This window comes from Erpetoichthys calabaricus, chromosome 2 (assembly GCF_900747795.2).
Source record: "Erpetoichthys calabaricus chromosome 2, fErpCal1.3, whole genome shotgun sequence".
Taxonomy (NCBI): Eukaryota; Metazoa; Chordata; class Cladistia; order Polypteriformes; family Polypteridae; genus Erpetoichthys; species Erpetoichthys calabaricus.
Genome location: NC_041395.2, coordinates 36,380,841 through 36,404,045, shown reverse-complemented (window position 1 = coordinate 36,404,045; position 23,205 = coordinate 36,380,841). Strand labels below are relative to the sequence as shown.

Sequence of the window (23,205 nt, the reverse complement as noted above, 5' to 3'; positions counted from 1 at the left end):
GTTCTCCTGGAGGTACTGCTTGCCAGAGGGCAGAAGGCCGGACAGTTCATTGTTGAGGTGAGTGTGGTTTCTGATAATGTTGCTGGCTATATTTTGTCAACATTTGCTTTACAGTTCCTCAATGCTGGAGAGAGATGTCCCAATGAAGGACATTTAGAACAGAAGCCAAGAAGCATTTCTTTATGCAAAGAGTTGTGGGAATCTTAAACAAACTACCGAGACATGTATTTGCAGAATAAACTTAGAACCATTAAGAAGTACATGTATATGGATGGGGACGGCATGGTGGCGCAGTGGGTAGCGCTGCTGCCTCACAGTTAGGAGACCCGGGTTTGCTTCCCGGGTCCACCCTGCGTGGAGTTTGCATGTTCTCCCTGTGTCTGTGTGGGTTTCCTCCGGGTGCTCCGGTTTCCTCCCACAGTCCAAAGACATGCAGGTTAGGTGGATTGGCGATTCTTAATTGGCCCTAGTGTGTGCTTGGTGTGTGGGTTTGTTTGTGTGTGTCCTGCGGTGGGTTGGCACCCTGTCCAGGATTGGTTCCTGCCTTGTGCCCTGTGTTGGCTGGGATTGGCTCCAGCAGACCCCCATGACCCTGTGTTCGGATTCAGCGGGTTGGAAAATGGATGGATGGATGGATGTATATGGATGGGATATTGGGGCAGTTTAACTGTTATACATACAAATGCTGTACAATACCATGCCATTTTCTAGGCCTCCCAAATCCTTAGCAGGGTCACGAGGAGGCTGGAGCCTATCCCAAGAAGCAAAAGATACATGGCAGGAACAACTCCCTGGACAAGGTGCCAGTCCATCACAGGGTGAACACACACGGGTTCACCTAACTTGCATGTCTCTGGACTATGGGTGGAAACCAAAGCACCTGGAGGAAACCCACACAGACAAAGACAGAACATTCAATCACTGTGAAGTATAGACCCAGAACATGAACCACAGACTCCATACTGTGAGACAGCAGCACTACCACCATGCCACCCCCAAGATCTCTTCTTTAGCAAATAAAGTTTGGAAATTGCAGAGTGTCTTTAATATCATGGCTACCATGATGGCACAGGTCACAAGAGCTCCTCCCAAGTACAATTTTCAATTTTAGCGCCCAGAACTGGACCGGATTGTTCTACAGCAACTGCAATATGTATTGAACAACATATTAATATTGGGGTAAGGTCTGGCTCCCATGACCCTGAACTGGATTGAGCGGGTTTGATAATAGATTTTGTATATAGACACCAAAAAATGTGTCATCTTTCCAATATTACAACATGTCTACTACAATAATTATGTTTCAAAAGCAAATATGTACAGTATATTAATAATAGGGCTGGGCAAGTTAATGCATTATTATCTCGTTATTGTTATTATTATTATTTTGAAAGCCTCAGTCTCGCTAGCAATCGATAGAGATCAGTGATCTTCTTGTTACAGCGCTTTTCGATACGCTTTTGCTAGAAGGAAAGTTAGCTTTGTTGATTTGACCTCAATTCCTTGCACTTGCAGAATTAGCGAAGAGCAAACAGCTTCTAAAATGGTATGTGGAGAGATACCAAAGTGAATGCTCAAAGCAAAAACTTTTCTCTTATATTCGCTGAATTGAACTCTGATTTGTCGGACTCTGACTTTGATGCAAGTGATCTGGAGATGTAGGTTGAAAATGAAAGTGAGGTACCCACATCAGCTCAACAGTCCCCAGCTGATCATGGTGCTGAACACGTTCATGTAGCTGATCCACCTATGACAGGAGGTACAAACCATATTGCGTCTCACTGCAACTGCGACCCCCAATCACCTGTCTCACAAAGACAGCCAGGCAGCCAACCCACCACGCATTCCTTCCTGCAGGAGTCTTTCTGGACATTTTCAACCTTTCTCTACAGCTTGTAATGATCCCTGTCCGCCTCAAATCCTCCACTATTGTGCCAGTGCCTAAAAAATCAGCAGTCACCTGCCTTAATGATTACCACCCTGTGGCTCTGACCCCAGTAATAATGAAGTGCTTTGAGAGAATCCTCCTAAAGTACATCAAGGATGCCATCCCTGCTGGATTTGACAACCATCAGTTCGCCTACAAGAGGAACAGTTCTACAGAGGATGCCGTCTCAATAGTACTTCACACAGCCCTGACTCATCTGCAGTGCCCTAACACTTACGTTAGGATGCTATTGATTTTAGTTCAGCGTTTAACACCATAATCCCAGACAAGCTGGTACAAAAGCTTCATAATCTGGGTCTGTCCACATGGTTGTGTCTTTGGATCAGGGACTTTCTCACCAACAGGCCTCAGGTGGTTAGAATTGAAGATCGTACATCAGCCACACTGGTTTTGAACACAGGCACGCCACAGGATTGCTCTGCCATCCATGCCACAAATATGGTTGTGAAGTTTGCGGATGATACGACCGTGGTGGGTCTCATATCAGAAAATGATGAGACTCACTACAGAGAGGAGATACAACACCTAGCACTATGGTGCTCAGCCAACAACCTCATCTTGAACACCAGCAAGACCAAAGAGGTCATCGTGGACTATAGGAGGTCCAGAAGAACAGAACGTGCTCCCATATTCATACATGAGGAGGCTGTAATATGTGTGGACAATATCAAGTTCTTGGGTATCCACATCACATCGGATCTGACCTGGTCTTTGAACACATCTCACCTGGTAAAGAAGGCCCAACAAAGACTCTTCTTCCTCAGAAAGATGAGATGTGCAGGATTCTCCTCTCGGCCGCTCACAAACTTCTACAGATCCGCTATAGAAAGCATTCTCTGTCACAGTATGACAGTGTGGTACAGCAGCTGCACAGCACAGGACAGGAAGGGCTTGGCACGGGTGGTGAGAACAGCACAGGGGATCGTGGGAAGTCCTCTCCTAGACCTGGACTCTGTATATGCTGGAAGAGCGCAGAAGAGAGCCAAATGTATAGCTGCAGATCTCACCCATCCGGGAAATGGACTGTTTGTACCACTACCTTTGGGAAAGCAGTGCAGAAACATAAAAACACGTACCAACAGACTGAAAGACAGCTTTTTCCCCAGAACTGTGAAGTCCATCTGCCCCTGCTGATACACACACATACATCTACCCCTAACCTGCTCCCCTGTAGACATGCACACACACTTTCCCTCGTAATCAAACACACACACTCATATTCCTCCCCTGCAGACCCACGCACACAGATCACTGGTCTCTGCAAGCGCTCTACCTCAGGAAAAGTCTGGACTTGATGATGTTTTATTGCTGCTGTCTTTTATACTTATTATGTTTATTTTATTATTTATAGTGTATTGTGTATTTAAGTATTCTGCCTTGAAGCCGAGTCCTACCAACAAAAAATTTTATTATGTGTATGCATAATGACAATAAAGAATTCTATCTATCTTCTAACTATCTATACGGGTCAAGACTGTCACTTAATGTTCACATCAAACACCAGAATTGGGACAAAAAGTGATTTGAGTCATTTTGACTGTGGCATGTTTGTCGGTGCCAGACAGGCAGGTTTGAAGTATTTTTGTAACTGCTGATCTCCTGGGATTTCACATATAAGAGACTCAAAGGTTTACTTAGAATGGCTTGAAAACAAAAAAACATTCAGTGAGTGGCAGTCCTCTGGATGGAAACACCTTGTCGATGAGAGAGGTTAGAGGAGAATGGCCAAATTGGTTTGAACTGACAGAAATGTTATGGCAATTCAGATAACCATTCTGTACATCTGTGGTGAGCAGAAAAGCATTCTTAGAATACACAGCTTGTTAAATCTTGAGGCAGACAGGCTATAACAGCAGAAGACCACATCAGATTGCACTAATGTCAGCCAAGAACACAAAGCTGAGGCTGCAGTGAGCACAGGCCAACCAAACCTGGACAGATGAAGACTAGAAAATCATAGCTTGGTCTGATGAGTCTCGATTACTGCTGAGGCACACAGATGGCATCTACAACATCAATCCGTGATGTTGTCCTGCCTTGTGACAACAGTCCAGGATTTTGGTCATGGTGTAATGGTGTGGGGAATGTTTTCTTGGCACACTTTGGGCCTTTTAATATCAATCAATGATCGCTTGAATGCCACAATTTATTTGAGTATTGTTACTAACCATGTGCATCCCTTCATGGCCACAATTTACCCATTTTCTAATGGCTACTTCCAGCATGACAATGCACCAAGACACAAAGGAAAAGACATCTCATAGTGGTTTTATGCACATGACAATAAGTGCACTTGCCTTCCCAGGCACCAATAAAACACCTTTGGGATGTGATAGAATGTGCAGCAGACAAATCTGTAGAAATTGTTTGATGAAAGTATTTCAGCATGAACCAGAAATTCAGTAGGAATGCTTCCAGGATGTTGTGGAGGGCATACCACGAAGAAATGAGGCTGTTTTGCTGTTTTGAGAGTAAAAGGAGGTCTTACTCAGTATTAATTTACTGGATCTAAGAATTTCTTCAATGAGTGCATACGTCTCATGAAGTTGCAGTAAATCATCTCGTAAATCCATGGTCACAAACATCTTTATAGGCAGGGCAGTGCACAGTTATGCAAGCTGCCCAAAACTATTCGAACCGTGTAATGTTCTGCTGCAAAGTCAATAATCAAAAGGCAGACACAGAAACTTTTCATGTGGTACAAATGACATGTTTTTCCCATGTAGATTACGTAAATCAACACAGGCTGCTCATATTATATTAGAGGAAATGAAGAACTGGCAGCAGACTGTGAGATTTCTAACCTTTTTATTCTGGAGAAAAACTTTTTAAAATCTTTACAAAGGTGTAACTTAATTATCTTATTTACAAACCTGAGTTTGTTCCAAATGATTTCAAGAATCTAAATATATAAAAAGTAATTTTACAATCATTCATGTTTTGTAGCTGATGTTCCTCCTAATGCTGGCCTTAACAATTGGACTCTTGTGTACTGAAGCCTCTCTGCCCACTTTAAACACATCCTCAATTGCTAGCAGATTTAAACATAATGTGCACAGGGCTTTGTGGAAACGATGATACACACGTGTTATTGCTAGAATACAGCAGGGACGTGTGGTCAGGGGAGGTAGGTCATCATAAAAAGTAAAAAAAACTAATAATGATAACATAAAATAAATTTCTCCACTAGTCTGTGCTATAAATTTGTTTTCTGTATGATTCCAATAATTTTGATCATTTTTATAGTCAAAATAATTGAATTGGCACATTTCCTGTTCAACTACAGGGGAGAAACGTGAGGTGTGGCAGCGATGAGCCTCACCTCACCTCGGACTGCGCTCTTCCTCACACATGGGGTTGATGTATGCAATTGGCGAGTGCCTGTTGCTGTCTCCCTGTATGTCACCAATATAATGTTTGCAGACACATTTATTATAAACCCTAACTTTACACAGTCTGGCTGATATTTTTAATGAATGTGTATGACATAGTCTTGCTGATCAGACATAAAACTGCAGTGAAAAGGCACAAGGTGAGACAGAGAGTACTGTGCCACACCAAAGGGGGCGCCTGTGAGCCCAACAGGTGCTCGTTGCTGTTGTTCTTCTATGCAGAGGCTCTGGGCGCCAATAAGTTAACGATATCAGAAAGTCAAGTGCACTGTAGCAGTTCATTTATTTTTATTTTTTGTTCCAACTAACTGCCAAAATAGAAGATTAAGATTTTTAGAACGAAAGGAAAATAAGGAGGGACTTTTACAAGAAAGTGACGGAGATTTTCGTGGCGAAGGATAGGAGCATGGACTTCATTTACAAAAGACCATAAACGGTTTTCAATTTTATAAAATATGGAATCAGACTAAGAAAAAAAATCCAATATTTAAAAACTAAATTTTGTTTTTAAATAAAATATATGTTTTTGTTGTTATCCTTTTGTTGAACAGTTTCTATTACAATTGCTTAAACCATCAGAATAAAAAGCTTTTTAAAAAATAAAAACTAAATATTTCAATTAAGGTCAAAATTGAAATCCATTTTTTGTACACCACTCAGTACATTCATTTGTATTGAATGAGTGTGAATTGTGGAATTGCAACAGCAAATTTAGAACACATGTAGGGTGAGGAGCAAATGCACTCTCTCTCGCCGATATAAATGTAACGTTCTTTCTTAGCCAGATATGTACCTTACCTACAGTATGTGTGTGTGTAAAGAATGCTGACGAGATATGACACATAACCAGTAGTCAATGTGCAAGCTGCCAATTGAATAGTGAATAAGCTACTCTTTGGGGTTCATATATTTGTAAATCTGACTGTGAAGGAGTCCATGCCTCACCAGCCATGAACCTCACCGCACGTCACTGGAATACAGAGAGAGTAACACTGACTTTCAGCCCGTCAGCTGCCATTGGTATGATTAATTAAGAGGAGATTCCGTTTTGGCACATGCACTGTGTACACATTCATAATAGTATATGATAATGTTTGTAACTTTTAGTGCTTAAGACACTTGCATGTTAAACACTTTTAATATATGTTGACCACCTGCACCTTTGCTAAACCCTTTCATATGACTTGCTTACTTCAAGTTTTTTGCTAACAGTTCTCTGTGTTCTTAATACTTCTTAAATAACATGAAAACAAGCTTTACACACAGAGTGGGTAAAGATTATGTATAGAAAGAAAAATAATGAGAAAACTAGAATAAAGCAATACAGATTCTAAATGATTGCCACTAGTAAGGCAAGATAAAAGCTTCTACTTCATGCACCTGCTAGTCAGTCACTCAAAAGTTTTCACCATTATTATTACCATAGTATTTCTGTAAAATGTAAGTGTCTAAAAGAATTTCAACCTATTTTATATTTGAATAATCTACTCCTTTAGAGGTGTCGGAGCATTCATTTTGTGTGAGTTCTGGCACACTTGTGCACACATTGTAGTTTTTTTTTGTTTTTTTATAATAAGATGTTCTCATCATGGCCACACCAGTGTGAACGCGTCTGATCTCGGAAGCTAAACACGCTCGGGCTCGGCCAGTACTTGGATGGGAGACCTCCTGGGAACCCCAAATGCTGTTTCTGAGGTGGGCTGGCACCCTGCCCGGGGTTTGTTTCCTGCCTGCGCTCTGGGATTGGCTCCGGCAGACCCCCATGACCCTGTAGTTAGGATATAGCGGGTTGGATAATGGATGGATGGATGTTCTCATCACTTGAATTACTTTGGATGGTTAGCTTGCTTAGGCGGTAAGGTGAATGGCTGTGTGATTGTCACTGCTCCCTCATATTTCTAATAAATTGTGAGCCAGAACCACACACCCACTCTATGTGCACTCTGGTTTTCCTCCCACATCCAAAAGACGTGTGCACTGGCTTAGTAGGCATTTCCAAACTGGCCCTGTTTGGGTGTATTCTGGAGTGGACGTAATGAGAGACTAAGGTCCCATTAAGGATTAATCCATGCCTTGTACCCACTGCTGCTGGAGGAGCGCCAGCACCCACTCATCCCGCTAGTGGATTACGTGAGTTTGAGAATATTACGCTGGCATTTAAGCTTTACTAATTTCTGTCACTGAAAAACCTTCCAGTCATCCAGCATTCACTGTTGAAAACGTACATGCTTTCACCATAAACTGGAACATTTTACATCCTGCTATTATGTGTATCATACAGTATAAGCACTTCTGATTTTCTCAATAATGTTTAGAAAACAGTGATTTTCCATAACTTCAAAAAAATTAACATGTTTGGCAGAGCTGGAAATAAACATTTGATGAACTTTTCAAATACATACTTGGCATGCTATGGAAATGTTTCTGTTTTGTTAATTATATTAATTACATTGCTCAATGTAAATTTTGCTTCCTGAACATGTTTGGATGGATTTTAGAGATTTTGTCCTGCTTATCACACAAATGACCTGTAAATTTTCCTGTCACATACTTTTTCACTGCAAATACCAATTTTAAATGAAACTAATATTAATTATATTATACATATACCCATGGTGATCTAAAAAGTAGTGGTACTGCTGATAGGAAAGCAGCTCAGATATACCAAGGGAATGGAACATTCATGCTAAAGAGTGTTATCACATGAAAAAGAAGTGGCAGCTCCACAAATATATGGTGGCACATAAACCAGTTGTTAACTCAAAAAAGATTTTTTTGCCTTCTCTTCATGTAAAACTTGGACTGATGAAAAATTTTATGAAAGTGATGATCAAGGAAGGTGAAGGATTTCCATACTTGAGATGTTTATATGAATAAAATTTTGTTGATCCACAGATCAGGCACATTGTGAATAAAAAGCAATTTGAAGATATTCTGGAGCAGGTGGAGAAACTAGAAGGATGTTATTGACAATTTTCTTACCTACTACAGATCACCAAACTATATCTAACCAGTTGACAACATCAAGCTTAAAAAACCATGAACTGAAACATGTCACTTGTAGGACAAAGTGGGCATTGCCCATTTTGCTAGGCTTTTTAGTTCTTAATAAGGATGCAGAAATCCAGTTGCACTTCCCCCAGCCTACATTCCAGACTAAATGGCTAAACTGAGGCTCATACTGACACTATGGAATCCAGCCTCTCTGCCTTATGTTATAAAATGATCAATCACCCTGTGAGACCCCAGACATGGCTCTGGGATGCACCAGATAAACACTTGCTCAGAGGCAAAAGACCATAACTCAAGAATGACTAACATTGATGGACAAAATGTTGTTCCTATGAACAGGCACAGGTTCTGCAACTGGAAATGATCAGAGTCCAATCACTTTCCATTAACACTAGAATTACCAGAGCCTACGAAAAAACTTGTAAATCCGTCCCACCTTAAATCGCGTCTTAAATCCGTTTGCACCTCTCCGCTAGAGTCCTTTGTCATCTAAATGTGCTGATAAACAAAAGCTACTAGCAGCCAGCTATTCCATCCCCCCACCGACTTAGAATGAACTTCTCCTAGCTCATGCCTTGCCTTGTTTTGATTATCTGGGATTGAAGTGGAGTTTTAGACTGGAAATAATATACAGTAGTGTTATTTGGAATACACGCATTTCATGTGTGTTCCGTTCCGTTCAGTAGTCTGTGCAAACACATTTTTAAAACAGAAACGTTTTTCATATTCTAATAGTAAATGACAAAATGTAGGCATAAACTATATAACGTATGAAGCCTGAAGTCGATATATCAAAGAAACACTTTCACAAAAGGTACAAATAAGAGAACACATGCGCTTTGATTCAAAAATATAACTGCACAAAACAAAAAGCTGCGTTAGCATGCCACATTGACACTCTTACTGCAACTGCCGCGGTGGCGTAATGGTATCAGCTCCTGACTGGGAATCAGAGGGTGGTGAGTTCGATCCAGCATGGCTCCACTTCGAGAAGTGAACTGCTTTTATTCTTACAATTTTAGAATAACAACATAAATTTGATTTCAGTCTGTAACAGCCGGTGTAACTTATGATACTGGTAAAGGTTAACTTTTTTTTTTTTTTTTTAATTCACTTTTCATTCTCGCAGTCGCATTCAGAATCAATCCATACAACCCCATCTGACATAAAGACGCGCTATAGGTCTGCAGTGTACCATGATGCATACTACCGCCCCCCCCCCCCCCCCCCAAAAGGGTTCTGACATACAAACGCTGGCAAAGCTGCCTTCTTCGTATCTCACCGTCACTTGAAATCAGCAGTTCTTAGCATTGCACCACGCAAGCTGTTGTATCAACCACCAACTGTAATTTGCCTTCTTTATTCTTCGGTTATAGTCTTGAATAAAAGTGCACTTTTATTTATGTGAAAACAGCTGTGTCAGATGGGGTTGTATGGATTGATAAGCAGCTAAGAACTGCTGATTTCAAGTGATGGTGAGATACGAAGAAGGCAGCTTCGCCAGCGTTTGTGTGTCAGAACCCTTTTGGGGGGGGGGGGGGGGCGGTAGTATGCATCGTGGTACACTGCAGACCTATAGCACGTCTTTATGTCAGATGGGGTTGTATGGATTGATTCTGAATGCGACTGCGAGAATGAAAAGTGAATTAAAAAAAAAAAAAAAGCTAACCTTTACCAGTATCATAAGTTACACCGGCTGTTACAGACTGAAATCAAATTTATGTTGTTATTCTAAAATTGTAAGAATAAGAGCAGTTCACTTCTCAAAGTGGAGCCGTGCAGGATCGAACTCGCCACCCTCTGACTCCCAGTCAGGAGCTGATACCATTATGCCACCGCGGAGGTTGTAGTAAGAGTGTCAATGTGGCATGCTAACGCGGCTTTTTTTTTTGTGCGGTTATATTTTTGAAGAAAAGCGCACGTGTTCTCTTATTTGTACCTTTTGTGAAAGTGTTTCTTTGATATATCGACTGCAGGCTTCATACGTTATATAGTTTATGCCTACATTTTGTCATTTACTATTGGAATATGAAAAACGTTTCTGTTTTAAAAATGTGTTTGCACAGACTACTGAACGGAACGGAACACACATGAAATGCGTGTATTCCAAATAACACTACTGTATATTATTTCCACTCTAAAACTCCACTTCAATCCCAGATAATCAAATCAAGGCAAGGCATGAGCTAGGAGAAATTCGTTCTAAGTCGGTGGGGGGATGGAATAGCTGGCTGCTAGTAGCTTTTGTTTATCAGCACATTTAGATGACAAAGGACTCTAGCGGAGAGGTGCAAACGGATTTAAGACACGATTTAAGGTGGGACGGATTTACGAGTTTTTTCGTAGGCTCTGGTAATTCTAGTGTTAAAAACTAGCTGCACTCATCTGTTTCCCCTCTGGCCCTCTTTGAAACAAGCTCTCTAGGAAACCTAAAAGATGATGAGGTGTAATCTTTTACATTGGACCCAGGAGTACTTATGATGCAACAGCATTGCACGACACAAGCACTTCCTGAGTCATGACCCAGAAAACAGAGAGACTGCCCTCTGGAGATACCCAATGACCTCAACAGGGTTGCTTTTCCGGACTACAAGCTCCAGGCAACACTGTGGGTGTCCATACTGGAACCATGCCAGAGGAGTACTGAAATCTATCATACTGGGGGATGAAGTGTTCTGATCTATCTATGTTTCTAGGAATATTTCACATAAAACACTTTGCATTCTCATACTTGCTTTATCCAGGTCAGGATTTGGACTTAGCACCTATCCTGGATTGGCAGAAAATGGCCCTGGCCTGGAAATCAGTCCATCGCAGGTCCCACTCATGTAAACAGCTATATATAGCCAATTTAGAATTACCAACCAACTTGGTAATGGGAGCGAAAAAAAAAAGGATAAGAGAGCAGTCACGATGTGGAATTAAAACAGCATATATAGGCGTCCTAGAAACATTTATTGACACACTTCTGTTAAATAGTTTGTTGGCTAAAAGTAGTTAATGCTAGTATCTCACAGAGAGGAGGTGCAGTATTATTCATTATGGCCATCAGTTTTGTCTTCATTCTCTCCCATGCCACTACCTCCAGCACCCCATAAATATACAAAAGCAGTACTTTACTTATTTAATTATTATTATTTAGCCGACACTTTTAACCAAGGCAGCTTGTAACATTTGAGAGATGCAATTGGTTACATTTCATTCATTTTTCCAATTGGAGCACAGACAGGTGACGTGACTTGCTTGTGGTCACAGAGTGTCAGCAGTGGGATTTGCACCGACAACTCAGGGTTTGAAGTCCAAAGTTATCCAGAGTGCTGATAAAAGAAGCTTTCCAGGAGCTTCTTGTATGTCACCAGATATTTCAATACCACCTCCTAGATGGCAGCAGTTGGAATTTACAACGTGTCTTTACTGTGAGATCAACTGGTAACTCTAAGATGAATTAGGGTGAGGGTGTTTGTAGCAGTGTGGCCTTCTACACTACTACTCCATCTAGGACTGGTTCCTTCTTTGTGCCAAGTGCTGCCAGGATTGGCTCCATCCCCAGTGACCCTGGGGCTTGATGAATATATCACTCTTTTACAGACACCCTGCATATGGGCGTAAATAGCATACAGTGAACAGATCTCTGACTTCTGCATTTCAGAAAGATGACATCTGACCACATTCACTTTTGCAAACCTTAGTCCTCGGATTGAGAAATATTTCTGTAACATAACTAGTTTTACAATACTTGATTAGGTTTCAAAAATTACACAACAAACTATATTTAGCCATTCAAGCAGTAGCCAAGAAGAAATAATTTGGAATATGCCAGGTAATCTTGTAGTCATGTAAACTACCATGAAAAGAAGTGAATTTCCAGCTCTTTTTAATTGTGCATAACCTTATATATTTGTAATTTGATACCTCCTACCTACATTGTACACCATGAAAAGGAAGGAGACAAAACCCACTTCTATTATTAATAAACATGAAACACAAATATGTGAGTGTCACACATGTGCACGTGGGAGACAGCTTAAGGGCACTGGTTAGGATAATCACCCACCGGACCAGGGGTTGGTGCTACGTATGTTCTAATGGTGTCTCTTCTCCTCCCTCGGCAGAATGGAAGATTGACAGTCACTCCATTGCTGATGTCACTTCCTTTGTCCAGCTAGACCCTGTCACACCGACCAAGTGCCAATCTTCCAGGACAGCTGTGCTCACCCCTTTTTCTGACAACCAATAGCGTGCTGCCTGATTGAGCCTGCTGGAGCGAGCAATCTTGGCCTTTTCATTATTTTTTCTGTTATGTCGTGAAATATTTGAGACATCAGAAAGACAAGCCTCCTTTCTTTTTGTGAGGTCCATAGACCCTGTGCTGTCTGATGGAGCCAGCTCTGTATGAAGGGTTAAAAGCTCATTCAGTGTCTTTCTTTTTTTCCCATTTATTTTTAGTATATAAAACAGGAGACATCAGACAGCTAAGCTTCTCTTCTGTTTATGAGGTTCAAAACACGCATGCTCCTTATTCCTGGTCCTTCTATGCATTGTACTGCTAGCTGAATGATCATTGATTTTCAGTTCTCACATACAAAGAGCCTGTTTGATTGTATCCTAGCCAGCCATAGACAACTTGTTCTCAGTCACTGAGTATGTCAAATTAGACAGTAACCTTCATGGGAGCACACCTCTGACGGGTGTAAATGAAGGCTATGACTGAAAATATTAAAACATTAATTTTCACTCTTACGCAGATGACACCCAGTTATAACTTTCTTTTAGACCAAATAAAGTTTCTCAGATGTTGTCTTTAGTTAGTTGTGTTAGTGAATTACAGGAGTGGATGGATGAGAACCACTTGTCTTTAAACACTGATAAAACAAAGATGTTAATTATTGGAGGGAATGATACTGATCACGCCAATATTTTGTCATTATTTAACTCAGCTGAAATCACCATTAATTTTACTGAATCAGCCCGCAATCTAGGAGTTATCTTTGACTCTAGCATGTCATTTAGAGCGCACATTACAAAATTGCCCAAAATATGCTTCCTCCATCTTAAAAATGTTGGGAAATGAAGGTGTTTTCTAAATATGCAGGATACTAAGAAATTCGTTCATGCATTTATTTCTAGTAGGATTGACTACTGTAATGCGGTGTTCACTGGATGTTCAAATTGTTCTTTATATAGCTTCCTGTTAACCCAAAATGCTGCTGCAAGAATTATTACAAGAACAATAAAATATGAACACATAACTCCAGTTCTTAAATCCTTACACTGGCTCCTGGTTAAGCTTAGGGCAGATTTCAAAATCCTACTTTTAACATATAAAATGGCCAAAGTCCAGCTTACTTATCTGAACTTATCATTACTTACAAATCAGAGTGCACAATAAGATTTCAAGATGCTGGTCTCCTTATGATTTCAAGGAGTAATAAAATAACAATGGGAGGTCGAGCTTTTAGTTACAGGGCCCCTAAACTGTGGAGTGGTCTGACTGCTACTATAAGAGATGCCCCTTCAGTCTCAGCTTTCAAATCCCGGCTGAAGACTTACTACTTCAGTTTAGCATATCCTGACTAGAGCTGCTGATTAACTGTGCAAACTGCATCTCTGTTGTTAGTCATTAGCACTAAAACATAAGTAATATGATAGTAATCATTCATTACTAACCCTCACCTCACCTATTCTGTTTCTCTTCTCAGTACTCAGATGTGGCACTTGGTGCCACTGCCCACCTGCCAAGTTGTTTTGCCTGCCTCAGGAAAAGTCATCTCTGATGGAGGAGCACTGGACTCATCAGGTAGGAGGGTCCTTTCATCATATCAGTCGGCCCAACATTGACTTATCTGTGGAATGTCTAGTAGGGGGGAGGCAGCTTGATAAGCAAGGTCTCCAGGACTCTGAACAAATCTGAATCGTATTATGTGTTATCATCTACTCTTGCATTTTGCTCTGTACTTGTAATATTACTATTGTACTCTCGTATTGTATTGAGGATTACTTGTGTTCTGTTCTGTGCATTGTATTGACCCCTTTTTTTGACACCCACTGCATGCCCCATATATCTGAAAAGGGGTCTCTCTTCAGATTGCCTTTCCTGAGATTTCTTCTATTTTTTTTTCCCCTGCAAGGGTTTTTTGGGGATTTTTTTCTTGTCTTCTTAGAGAATCAAGGCTAGGGGGCTGTCAAAAGACAGGGCCTATTAAAGACCATTGAGGCACTCCTTGTGCAATTTCGGGCTATACAAAAATAAATTGCATTGCATAAATTGTAAAATCTCTAAGAAATTCATCTAATGTAACATAGCCTTTAGCAAATGCTTTTACAGTAAGTCACTTACAGAAGAGGTCAGCATAACTCAGTAATCATCAGTCTGGAGACTATTTAAAAAAATGCGCTACAGGACTAGGTTACAAAAATTGATCATCACAAGTTAAGACTTTAAATCAAATAGAACAATAAAAAACTAGTTAATATTTCCTTAGCTGCTAATGGTTTATCATCAAAGCCATTATCACTTAGAAAGATACTCACTGAACACAAGATTTTCCAAATGCTTCTTAAATACAGAATGGAGTAAAATAAATAAATAAATGAGGGAATCAGCAGCTTGGACAGAGGTGTGCAGCATTTTCCACCAGCTAGGACTGACACATTTCTGCTTAAAAAAACAACTTAAAACTCACCCCTTCAAACCACTTTCTTCATACTACTGATCCTCTTTTAGCCCTCTCACATTTTATTTGTTATTTTAATTGTCGTGTTCTCTTGTTTCTCCCCCACTTCAAAGACATGCAGGTTAGTTGAATTGCCATTTTTATTTGTTCGCCCTGCAATAGACTGGCATTTAATCCAGTAGTTGTTCCTACCTTGTGCCTAACAATTGCTGGGTTTAGGCTGCAGCTGCCCCACAACCCTTCCCTGGATAAACAGGTTAAGAAAACAGGTGAATAGTTGGATATTTTGTTATTTGTTTTGATAACATATTATGTATTTTATGATTTTATCCTGTACAGTGTCCTTTGGTTTCCTGAAACGTGCAATCAAATAGAAATTATTATCATTATAATACTTGCATTTTTTATTAACTCAGCAGAGGCCAGAAGAGAATATGCTCCCCCATATAAGCCTTGATTCCACATCCTATTATAGTTTAAGGGAATTTTCATTGCCACTGTCACTTTGGTCTTGCTTATTGTGGTCCGGGCTCAGAAATCTGCACAACTGCTTTGTGGCAATGTCCATTGTGAAAAGAGCTCATCTCATCACTTTTCCTGGAGAGGGGCGTAGTGGCAGCAAGTTAAGCAGGTCAGACCAGTCCTCCTTGTCCTAAGCTACTGATTCCAGCTCTTCCTGGGGAATTCTCAGGAATTCCCAAGCCAGCTGAGAGATATAATTCCTCAATTGTGTTCTATGTCTACCATATAATCTTCGCTCACTGGTACATGTTCAGAGAAGCTGTAGAGGGAGCTGACTGGAGGGCAACCTTGTGACATGCCCAAACCATCTCAGCTGGCTTTGTTCAATCTGGAGGAGCAGTGACACTACTCTGATGCTCTCTTGAATTGATGAGCTTCCCACCTTATCATGGAGTGTCAGCCAAGTCACACTGCAAAGAAACCTCATTTCTGCTGCTTGTACTTACAATCTCATTCTTTCTGTTATTAACCACAGACTGGTTATTGGGACTTAACCCTGCAGTTAGGCTTGGGGTGATGTTCTTCAGGAAGCACCTTCTGGTTGGAAAATCCACATAACCTGGCCGGGTGCAGCCTAATTTGCAGCCATCTTGTGCAATTATCACTGGCAAGACTGAGGGTAACGGTTGGTTGCAATAGTAGTTTAGTGACATGCATAGGTGGGAAAGACCTACACAGACTAATAAAAAGAGCTATACCAGTAAATTAAACTGAACTGAATTATTATTATTAGCTCCAAAGGATCATTGTCTCTAACTCTTACAGTATTTGTATTTGGCACTGCAATAGTTTTCACCAGCACCTGTCAGTGCCTTTCCTTCTTCACTGACACAATGAAATGCACCATCCTTGCCAATGTGTGCTGCTCCCTCTCCCTTGGGGCATTGTTGCAGTTTGTGCCAACCTATTCTGATTGCTATCACCTAGCACTACAACATTTTTAAAGAGCTGAACAAATCAACAAGAAAGTCAAACAATAATTGGTTCTTTCAGTAAACAAAACTTTACTCACAAAACTTTGGAAATGGGTCCAAAAGAGAACTGATAACTGGTTATGCATGTCCTTTAATAATGAGTGAAGTTATTCTACGACAAGCAACTTGAAGGCACCAGTCACTAGCCAGGAATTCAGCACGGGAGTCTGCTTTGGATTCCTGGCTCGGAAACTGGGATGGGAGGTGTAAATATATTTTGTATTTACACGAGTTACAATTTTCATCTGACATGACTTAGAAGATCAGGATATGTACCAAATGTTTACAAGGTATTGTTTAAAGTCAAGATTAAGTGACACAAGTGGAGACTTTGTGGTTTAAAATCGAGTTTCATATGTATACAAGTAAACTGCACAGAGCTTTTACTTGAATATTGTTGTCCATTTTGCCCACAGCCCTCAACTGCATTTATTGGGTTTAAAAATGGATAAATGGATATTTTGTGTTTCATTTTAGCTGTTGTAATTCTAAATAAGAACTGTGTTCTTGGTTAATAAAAGATAATATTTATGTACAGTTGAAGTCAGACGTTCACATACACTAATTCTTTAAAACCCACTTTATAAACCCTCCAAAGATTTTATTCTAACAAATTATAAATCTGGCATATTGTTTAAGACATCTGCTTTGTGCAGGTCGAAATTATTTTTTTCCAGAAATGCTTACAGACAGTATTTCACTTTTCATTGACTATATCAAAATTCCAGTGGGTGATAAGTTTACATGTACGTTGTTAACTGTGCGTTCAAACAGCTTAGAAAATTCCAGAAAATTATGTCAAGCCTTCAAGCAATTAGACAATTAGCTTCTGATGGCCAATTAGCCTAACTTGAGTCAACATGTGGATGTATGATAAGGCCTAGCATCAAACTCAATGCCTCTTTGCTGGACATAATGGGAACATCAAAAGAAATCAGCCAAAACATACAAGTATAAACATCACACTGCTCAGGAAGGAGACTCATTCTGTCTCCTAGAGAAGAACTTACCTTGGCAAAAAGGGCAAATCACTCCCAGAACAACAGCAAAGGACCCTGTGAACATGCTGGAGGAGGCAGGTAGATGAGTATCTATATCCACTGTAAAATGAAAGGCTGCTCAGCAAGGCAGAAGCTATAGCTCCAAAGACACCATAAAAAAGCCAGACTACAGTTTGCAGTGTCACATAGGGATAAAGATCTTACATTCTGGAGAAATGTCCTCTAGTCTGATGAATCTAAGACTGAACTCTTTGGCCATAATGACCATTGTTATATTTGGAGGAAAAATGGTGAGGCTTTCAAGCCAAAGAACATCATCTCAACCGTCAACCCCGGAGGGTTCGGGATGTAGCCTCATGTTGTGGGGGTGCTTTGCTGCAGGAGGGACTGGTGCACTTCAAAAAAAGATGCCATCATGTGGAAGGAAAATTACATAGATTATAATAATAATAATAATTCATTACATTTATATATACTGCAGCAACATTTCAAGAGCAGAGCAAGGAAGTTGAAGCTCAGATGCAAATGGGTCTTGCAAATGGACAACGACCCCAAGCTTACCTCCAAAGTTATGACAAAATGGCTTAGGGACAACAAAGTCAAGGAATTGGAGCGGCCATCACAAAACTCTGATCTTAATCTGATTAAAAATTTGTGGGCAGAACTGAAAAAGCATATGCGAGCAAGGAGGCTAACAAACCTGTCCCAGTTACACCAGTTCTGCCTGGAGAAATGGGACAAAACTACAGCAACTTATTCTAAAAAGCTTGGGAAAGATGACCTAAAACGATTAGCTCAAGATAAACAATTTAAAAGCAATGCTACCAAATATTAACAAAGTGTATGTAAACTTGTGACCAACTGGAATTGTAATAAGAGTCAATAAAACGTGAAATACTCTAGTCTGTGAACATTTTTGGAAAAGATTACTTTTGTCCTACACAAAGTAGATGTCTTAAATGATATGCCAAATATATAGTTTGTTAGTATAAAATTTGTGGAGGTGTAATATTGTGAGTTTAATAGAATTCACTCTAAGTGTATAAAAACTTCAGACTTAAACTGTATAAAAATGAACTGAACAATTTTCTGTAAAATGAATTTAAAACAGCACACTGCAGCTTTTCAATACAGCTGCTCAGTTGTGTGCACATAAACATTATTATGCATATACTACAGTTGTTAGAGACCACAAATGACCAGTTCAGCCGAATATACTTACATGTGTGTAAAATGAAGAAATAATACAGAACTGGGTAATGCAGATTACATTACTGTACTTTTGATCCATCTTAAACTGATAGCCATTATGCAGAAAGCTGCAGATCATCTCTATGACAAACTAACATTGAGTACTTAATGGTGACCAATTACTTAACAGAAGTGTGTCATGAAATGCTACTTAATACTTATGGAAATACACCTTTATAAAGCCTCACTGTGACTTCTCTTTCAGCATTAGCAAAGTCAGATTTTTTTCTCTAACATTTTGCAATTATTTTGTGTGTGCATTTGAGGGGTGGTTGTTGTTTTTGTTAATTATTAAATTTTCATATTACTTGAGATTCTATAATTCCTCCTTGTGACAAATAAGTTCTATCTATCTATCTATCTATCTATCTATCTATCTATCTATCTATCTATCTATCTATCTATCTATCTATCTATCTATCTATCTATCTATCTATCTATCTATCTATCTATCTATCTATCTATCTATCTATCTAGCACCAGAGATACTTAATGTAATTGCTGACCTGAAAGTAAAGTACAACACTGCTCACTGTATGACAGAATGTAATGCTGAAAATGGGATTCACATATCTGACACGAGTGTTAGAGTCTTTACTGTATTATTTGCAGCGTAACTTGGAAACTGCAAAGCACTTGCTCCATGTCACTCCACTCACTTTACTTTCTAAACGGCACTGAGTAAAAGTAGCAACACGGCAAGTTTAGCTTTTGTTACAAGGAAACAATACGCACATTCCTTCATAGCCCAGTAGTAAATAGAACATATACACACACACTGAGATAATAAAAAACAATTGTACTCACAAAGTTAGCGTCTCTGTCTGTCAGTTAGAGAATGTCTCCCTCCACCGCTGCACTCCATGTTATAGCAAAGCAGCTTTGGGGGCTCCTGCTGTGAGCTAATCCATTAAGAATGAGGTGGGTGGAGTCAGCTTGATAACTGCTAGGTTTAAATTCCAGTAACAAAGTATTTCCTCTGTCTTAGCAGAATCCACTCCCTAAGGAACATCCATTCATTAGTTAAAAAAAGCAATTACTTTGTTTAGATTTTCTTTAGAGTACTATTAAAAAAAGAATACTCTAGTCAAAAAAATAAAAAAAAATAAATATATATACTAACTAGAAGTATATGAGCACAGAATCATAAAGAGTGGAAGATTAACTCATTGGTTTAGTTTAATAAGAAATGTCAATGCCTGCATGGACCTCCACAACATCCTTTCACACTAGGATTGCAGAGGCACACGTGGGAGGCTAATGTTTTGGGATTTTAGTTGCGCCTTTCACAATGATATTCCAGGACTTCCATAGAAAGCATTGGACCTTTCAGTTTTTTGACTGATTATTTTGACCAATCAATAAAGTCAGTATTTCAATCAATAATTCAGTACTTCAATAAACATAAATTCATTATGGCACTGTGAATGGTTATGTGCACTTACATAAATACAGTCAATACACATGTCCCATAGGACTGGAAACAGAGTAAAATAACCGATTGACAGATTTCATTTTGGAGCCCTAATATGTCTTTGAGTAAAGGTCATGTCATATTTGACCACTTTTCAAGTGATTTTTGGCCATAGCCCTCATTTACATAACATTGGTCAGTCAGACGCAGTTATTAATGATAATAATTCTTTACATTTATACAATGTGTTTCTCACTACTCAAAGCACTGCAGTGAGTGTGGAGCCACTTCAACCACCACTAATGTGCAGTATTCACCTGGATAATGTGACGACAGCCATTTTTGTGCCAGTACACTCACCACACATTAGCTGTTATGTGGTGAAAGGGTGAGAGAAAGAGAGATATCCAATTAGAGGTAGAGGATGATTAGGGGGCCAGAATGGGCAATTTAGCCTGGACATCAGGATACACACTGCTCTTTATGAAGGACGCCCATGGATCTTTCATTACTACACAGAGTCAGGACTTCAGCTGTACATCTCATTCAAAGGACACCATCATTTTCACAGCCCAGTGTCCCCATCACTGCACTGGGGTATTGGGATCCATGTTCAGACCACAGGGTAAGCGCCCCCTGCTGGTCTCACCAACACCTCTTCCAGCAGCAACCCAAGCTTTTCCTAGATGTTTTCTCATCCAAGTACTGGCCGGGCCGAAACATGCTTAGCTTCAGGAGGATGACCTCTTCTGAATTGCATGTGGCATGGCTGATGGTTGGCAGCATGCCTCCATGATCTCCTGTCATGTAATCTGACATGACCTCTGTTATTCCTGTCGATAAAACCAAACACGTTTGATCCTCTCTTTAGTTGTAGGGGCACATTTGAGTGCATGACAAATAACGAGCAATGAATGTTCTTCCATAAGTATAATGTATATAATGAAGCAATGAGGAATCAGGAGCATGGAACGCAGGTGTTTGAGACCTCACAAACAGGAAAGAAGTGTGATGTTTTCTGTGTTATGTACCACAACAGAATGAAAAAGGGGATAGAATTGCGGCTGAACTGGGCGTACCTGCTAACGCTTCTTACTGCACCAGCATTATCAGGCAGCACTCTCGGCCCTCAGGGTGTGCATGACATTTACCAGAATTGACATGTCCGGTGATTTTCATCTGTGTACATTGGCATGGTCCAGTGATGAGATCAGCAAATGCACCTGGCAAGTCTGACATACTCTACAACAGGGGTCCCCAACTCCAGTCCTGGAGGGCACCAGTGGCTGCAGGTTTTCATTCTAACCATTTTCTTAACTAGTGACCTGTTTGACTTGTTTATTAAGATTTGTTCCCCTGAATTTCTTTATTGTTCCTCTGAATTGCTTCATTTCTTTCCTTAAATGGCACCCAAACAGAAATGAAATGTGAAGTGAGTGAGCCAACAGAAGACCAACTAAGCCAAGGCCTCAAACCCCAACCAACTTCACTCCAACCAGTTGCTTAATTAGGCTCTGATTCTTGTTGTTAATTAAACCCGCTCTTTAATTCCATGACTTGTTGCTGCTCTCGTGGTGCATTAGCAGACATTTCTGAAGTTGTTGATTTTCTCTTTTCTAAGAGCCCTGCTAAAATGTTTTGTGCACTTGAGCAGATCAACATTCCTGAGACCTTCACCTTTCTTTATTTTCAGATATTGTATGATCGACACAGTTTGCTCGTCATGTTTTGTCTCATTTTGTATTCTATTATTGTATGGCTGCTAAATAAGGAAAAAGAAACAATTAAGGGGTCTGAGTCTTCAAGAGCAAGTCAATTAAAATTAATTCAAAAGAAGTTAATTAGCAACAAGAACATGTCACTAATTTAAAAAAGGGTTAGAATGAAAACCAGCAGACACTTGGGCCCTCCAGGACCAGAGTTGGGAACCCCTGCTCTACAACTACAGGTCACATAATGTGGCATTGGCTTAAGGAAGAACAAGTCCAGTCAGAGAGAGATGTCACCTCAGCTGTCATGTCTTATTTTTCCTATGATACCAGACTTATGGGGCCGTCTATACGTGTGTATATAAACCATATGTGTACAAAGGTATAATTGTGTTCTATAAATAAGCATTAAACACTTAAACTAAAAGAAGACATCAGTTAATAAAAGCTTGTAGCTAGTATACGAGGAGAGCAGACAGCTTTAGAATTTTCTAAGAGCTGAAAAGTTGTGTGCATGTTGGGAGCAGTGGTCAGCTGTTTAACGTGGCCAAGAGAGTGAGTAAATATTAGCTCGAATAAAATGTGAAATGAGTTTACATTCCATTGAGTTATCTGGCAACAAACACTGGCTTGAGATTATAAAAGTGTAGACACACCTTATGCAAAAGCTGATCCACATCAATGGATGACAGATGACCATTACCAGTCCTGGAGAATACAAAAAGTCCTGTTTGCTTCCTGAGGTAGGAATTTAGACCCCTTCTATTGTTCTTGTGCCTTTGACAGTAAAAGTTGACATTAAAAGCCAGTTAAGTATCCAACACACTTTTGCAGGAAGGGGATTGGTTTCAGTAAGGTGACTCTATTTAATGAAGTGTGTGTCCCCTGACGGAGAAAATTACCACCTTAATGACCAATACTACGCAAGATGAGGCTGAGTCGTCACCAGTGAGACTAACTCCCTTAAACTAAGTACTGGTGCACCATTATAATATGGACATTGCACATTACCTGCTTTGACTGATCCATCTTTTAGATCACTGCCATTTCCAGACGTACAGCACATTTGTGAGCTCTATACCAACACTTCTGGATGGAAGCGAACTGTTGGATGCTATGAACCAGCTTGACTGTAACTGCCTTGAAATGTTACAAAAGTCAGTCATAAGTTAGTTAGTATTCCTCAATGCCTCCAAATCAGCAATGACCCCACACGTGTGATGGAGCTGTTTAAGTGCCACCTATTTATAAAATCTATTAACGGACTATAACAAAATAATGTCAGAAAGGAAGTGTACAAGAGGATGC

At 40.0% G+C, this 23,205-nt stretch overlaps 1 protein-coding gene across 1 annotated transcript in view; it reads right to left on the bottom strand.

Moving 5' to 3' along the window:
- LOC114645759 (leukotriene B4 receptor 1-like) overlaps nucleotides 1-19,770 on the bottom strand; it is a 29,198-nt gene extending 9,428 nt beyond the window's left edge. Inside the window, exon 1 of the mRNA XM_051923166.1 lies at nucleotides 19,583-19,770. The gene's annotated coding sequence lies outside the window, so the exon portion shown is untranslated. The remainder of the gene's footprint in view (nucleotides 1-19,582) is intronic.
- Nucleotides 19,771-23,205: the final 3,435 nt, after the last annotated feature.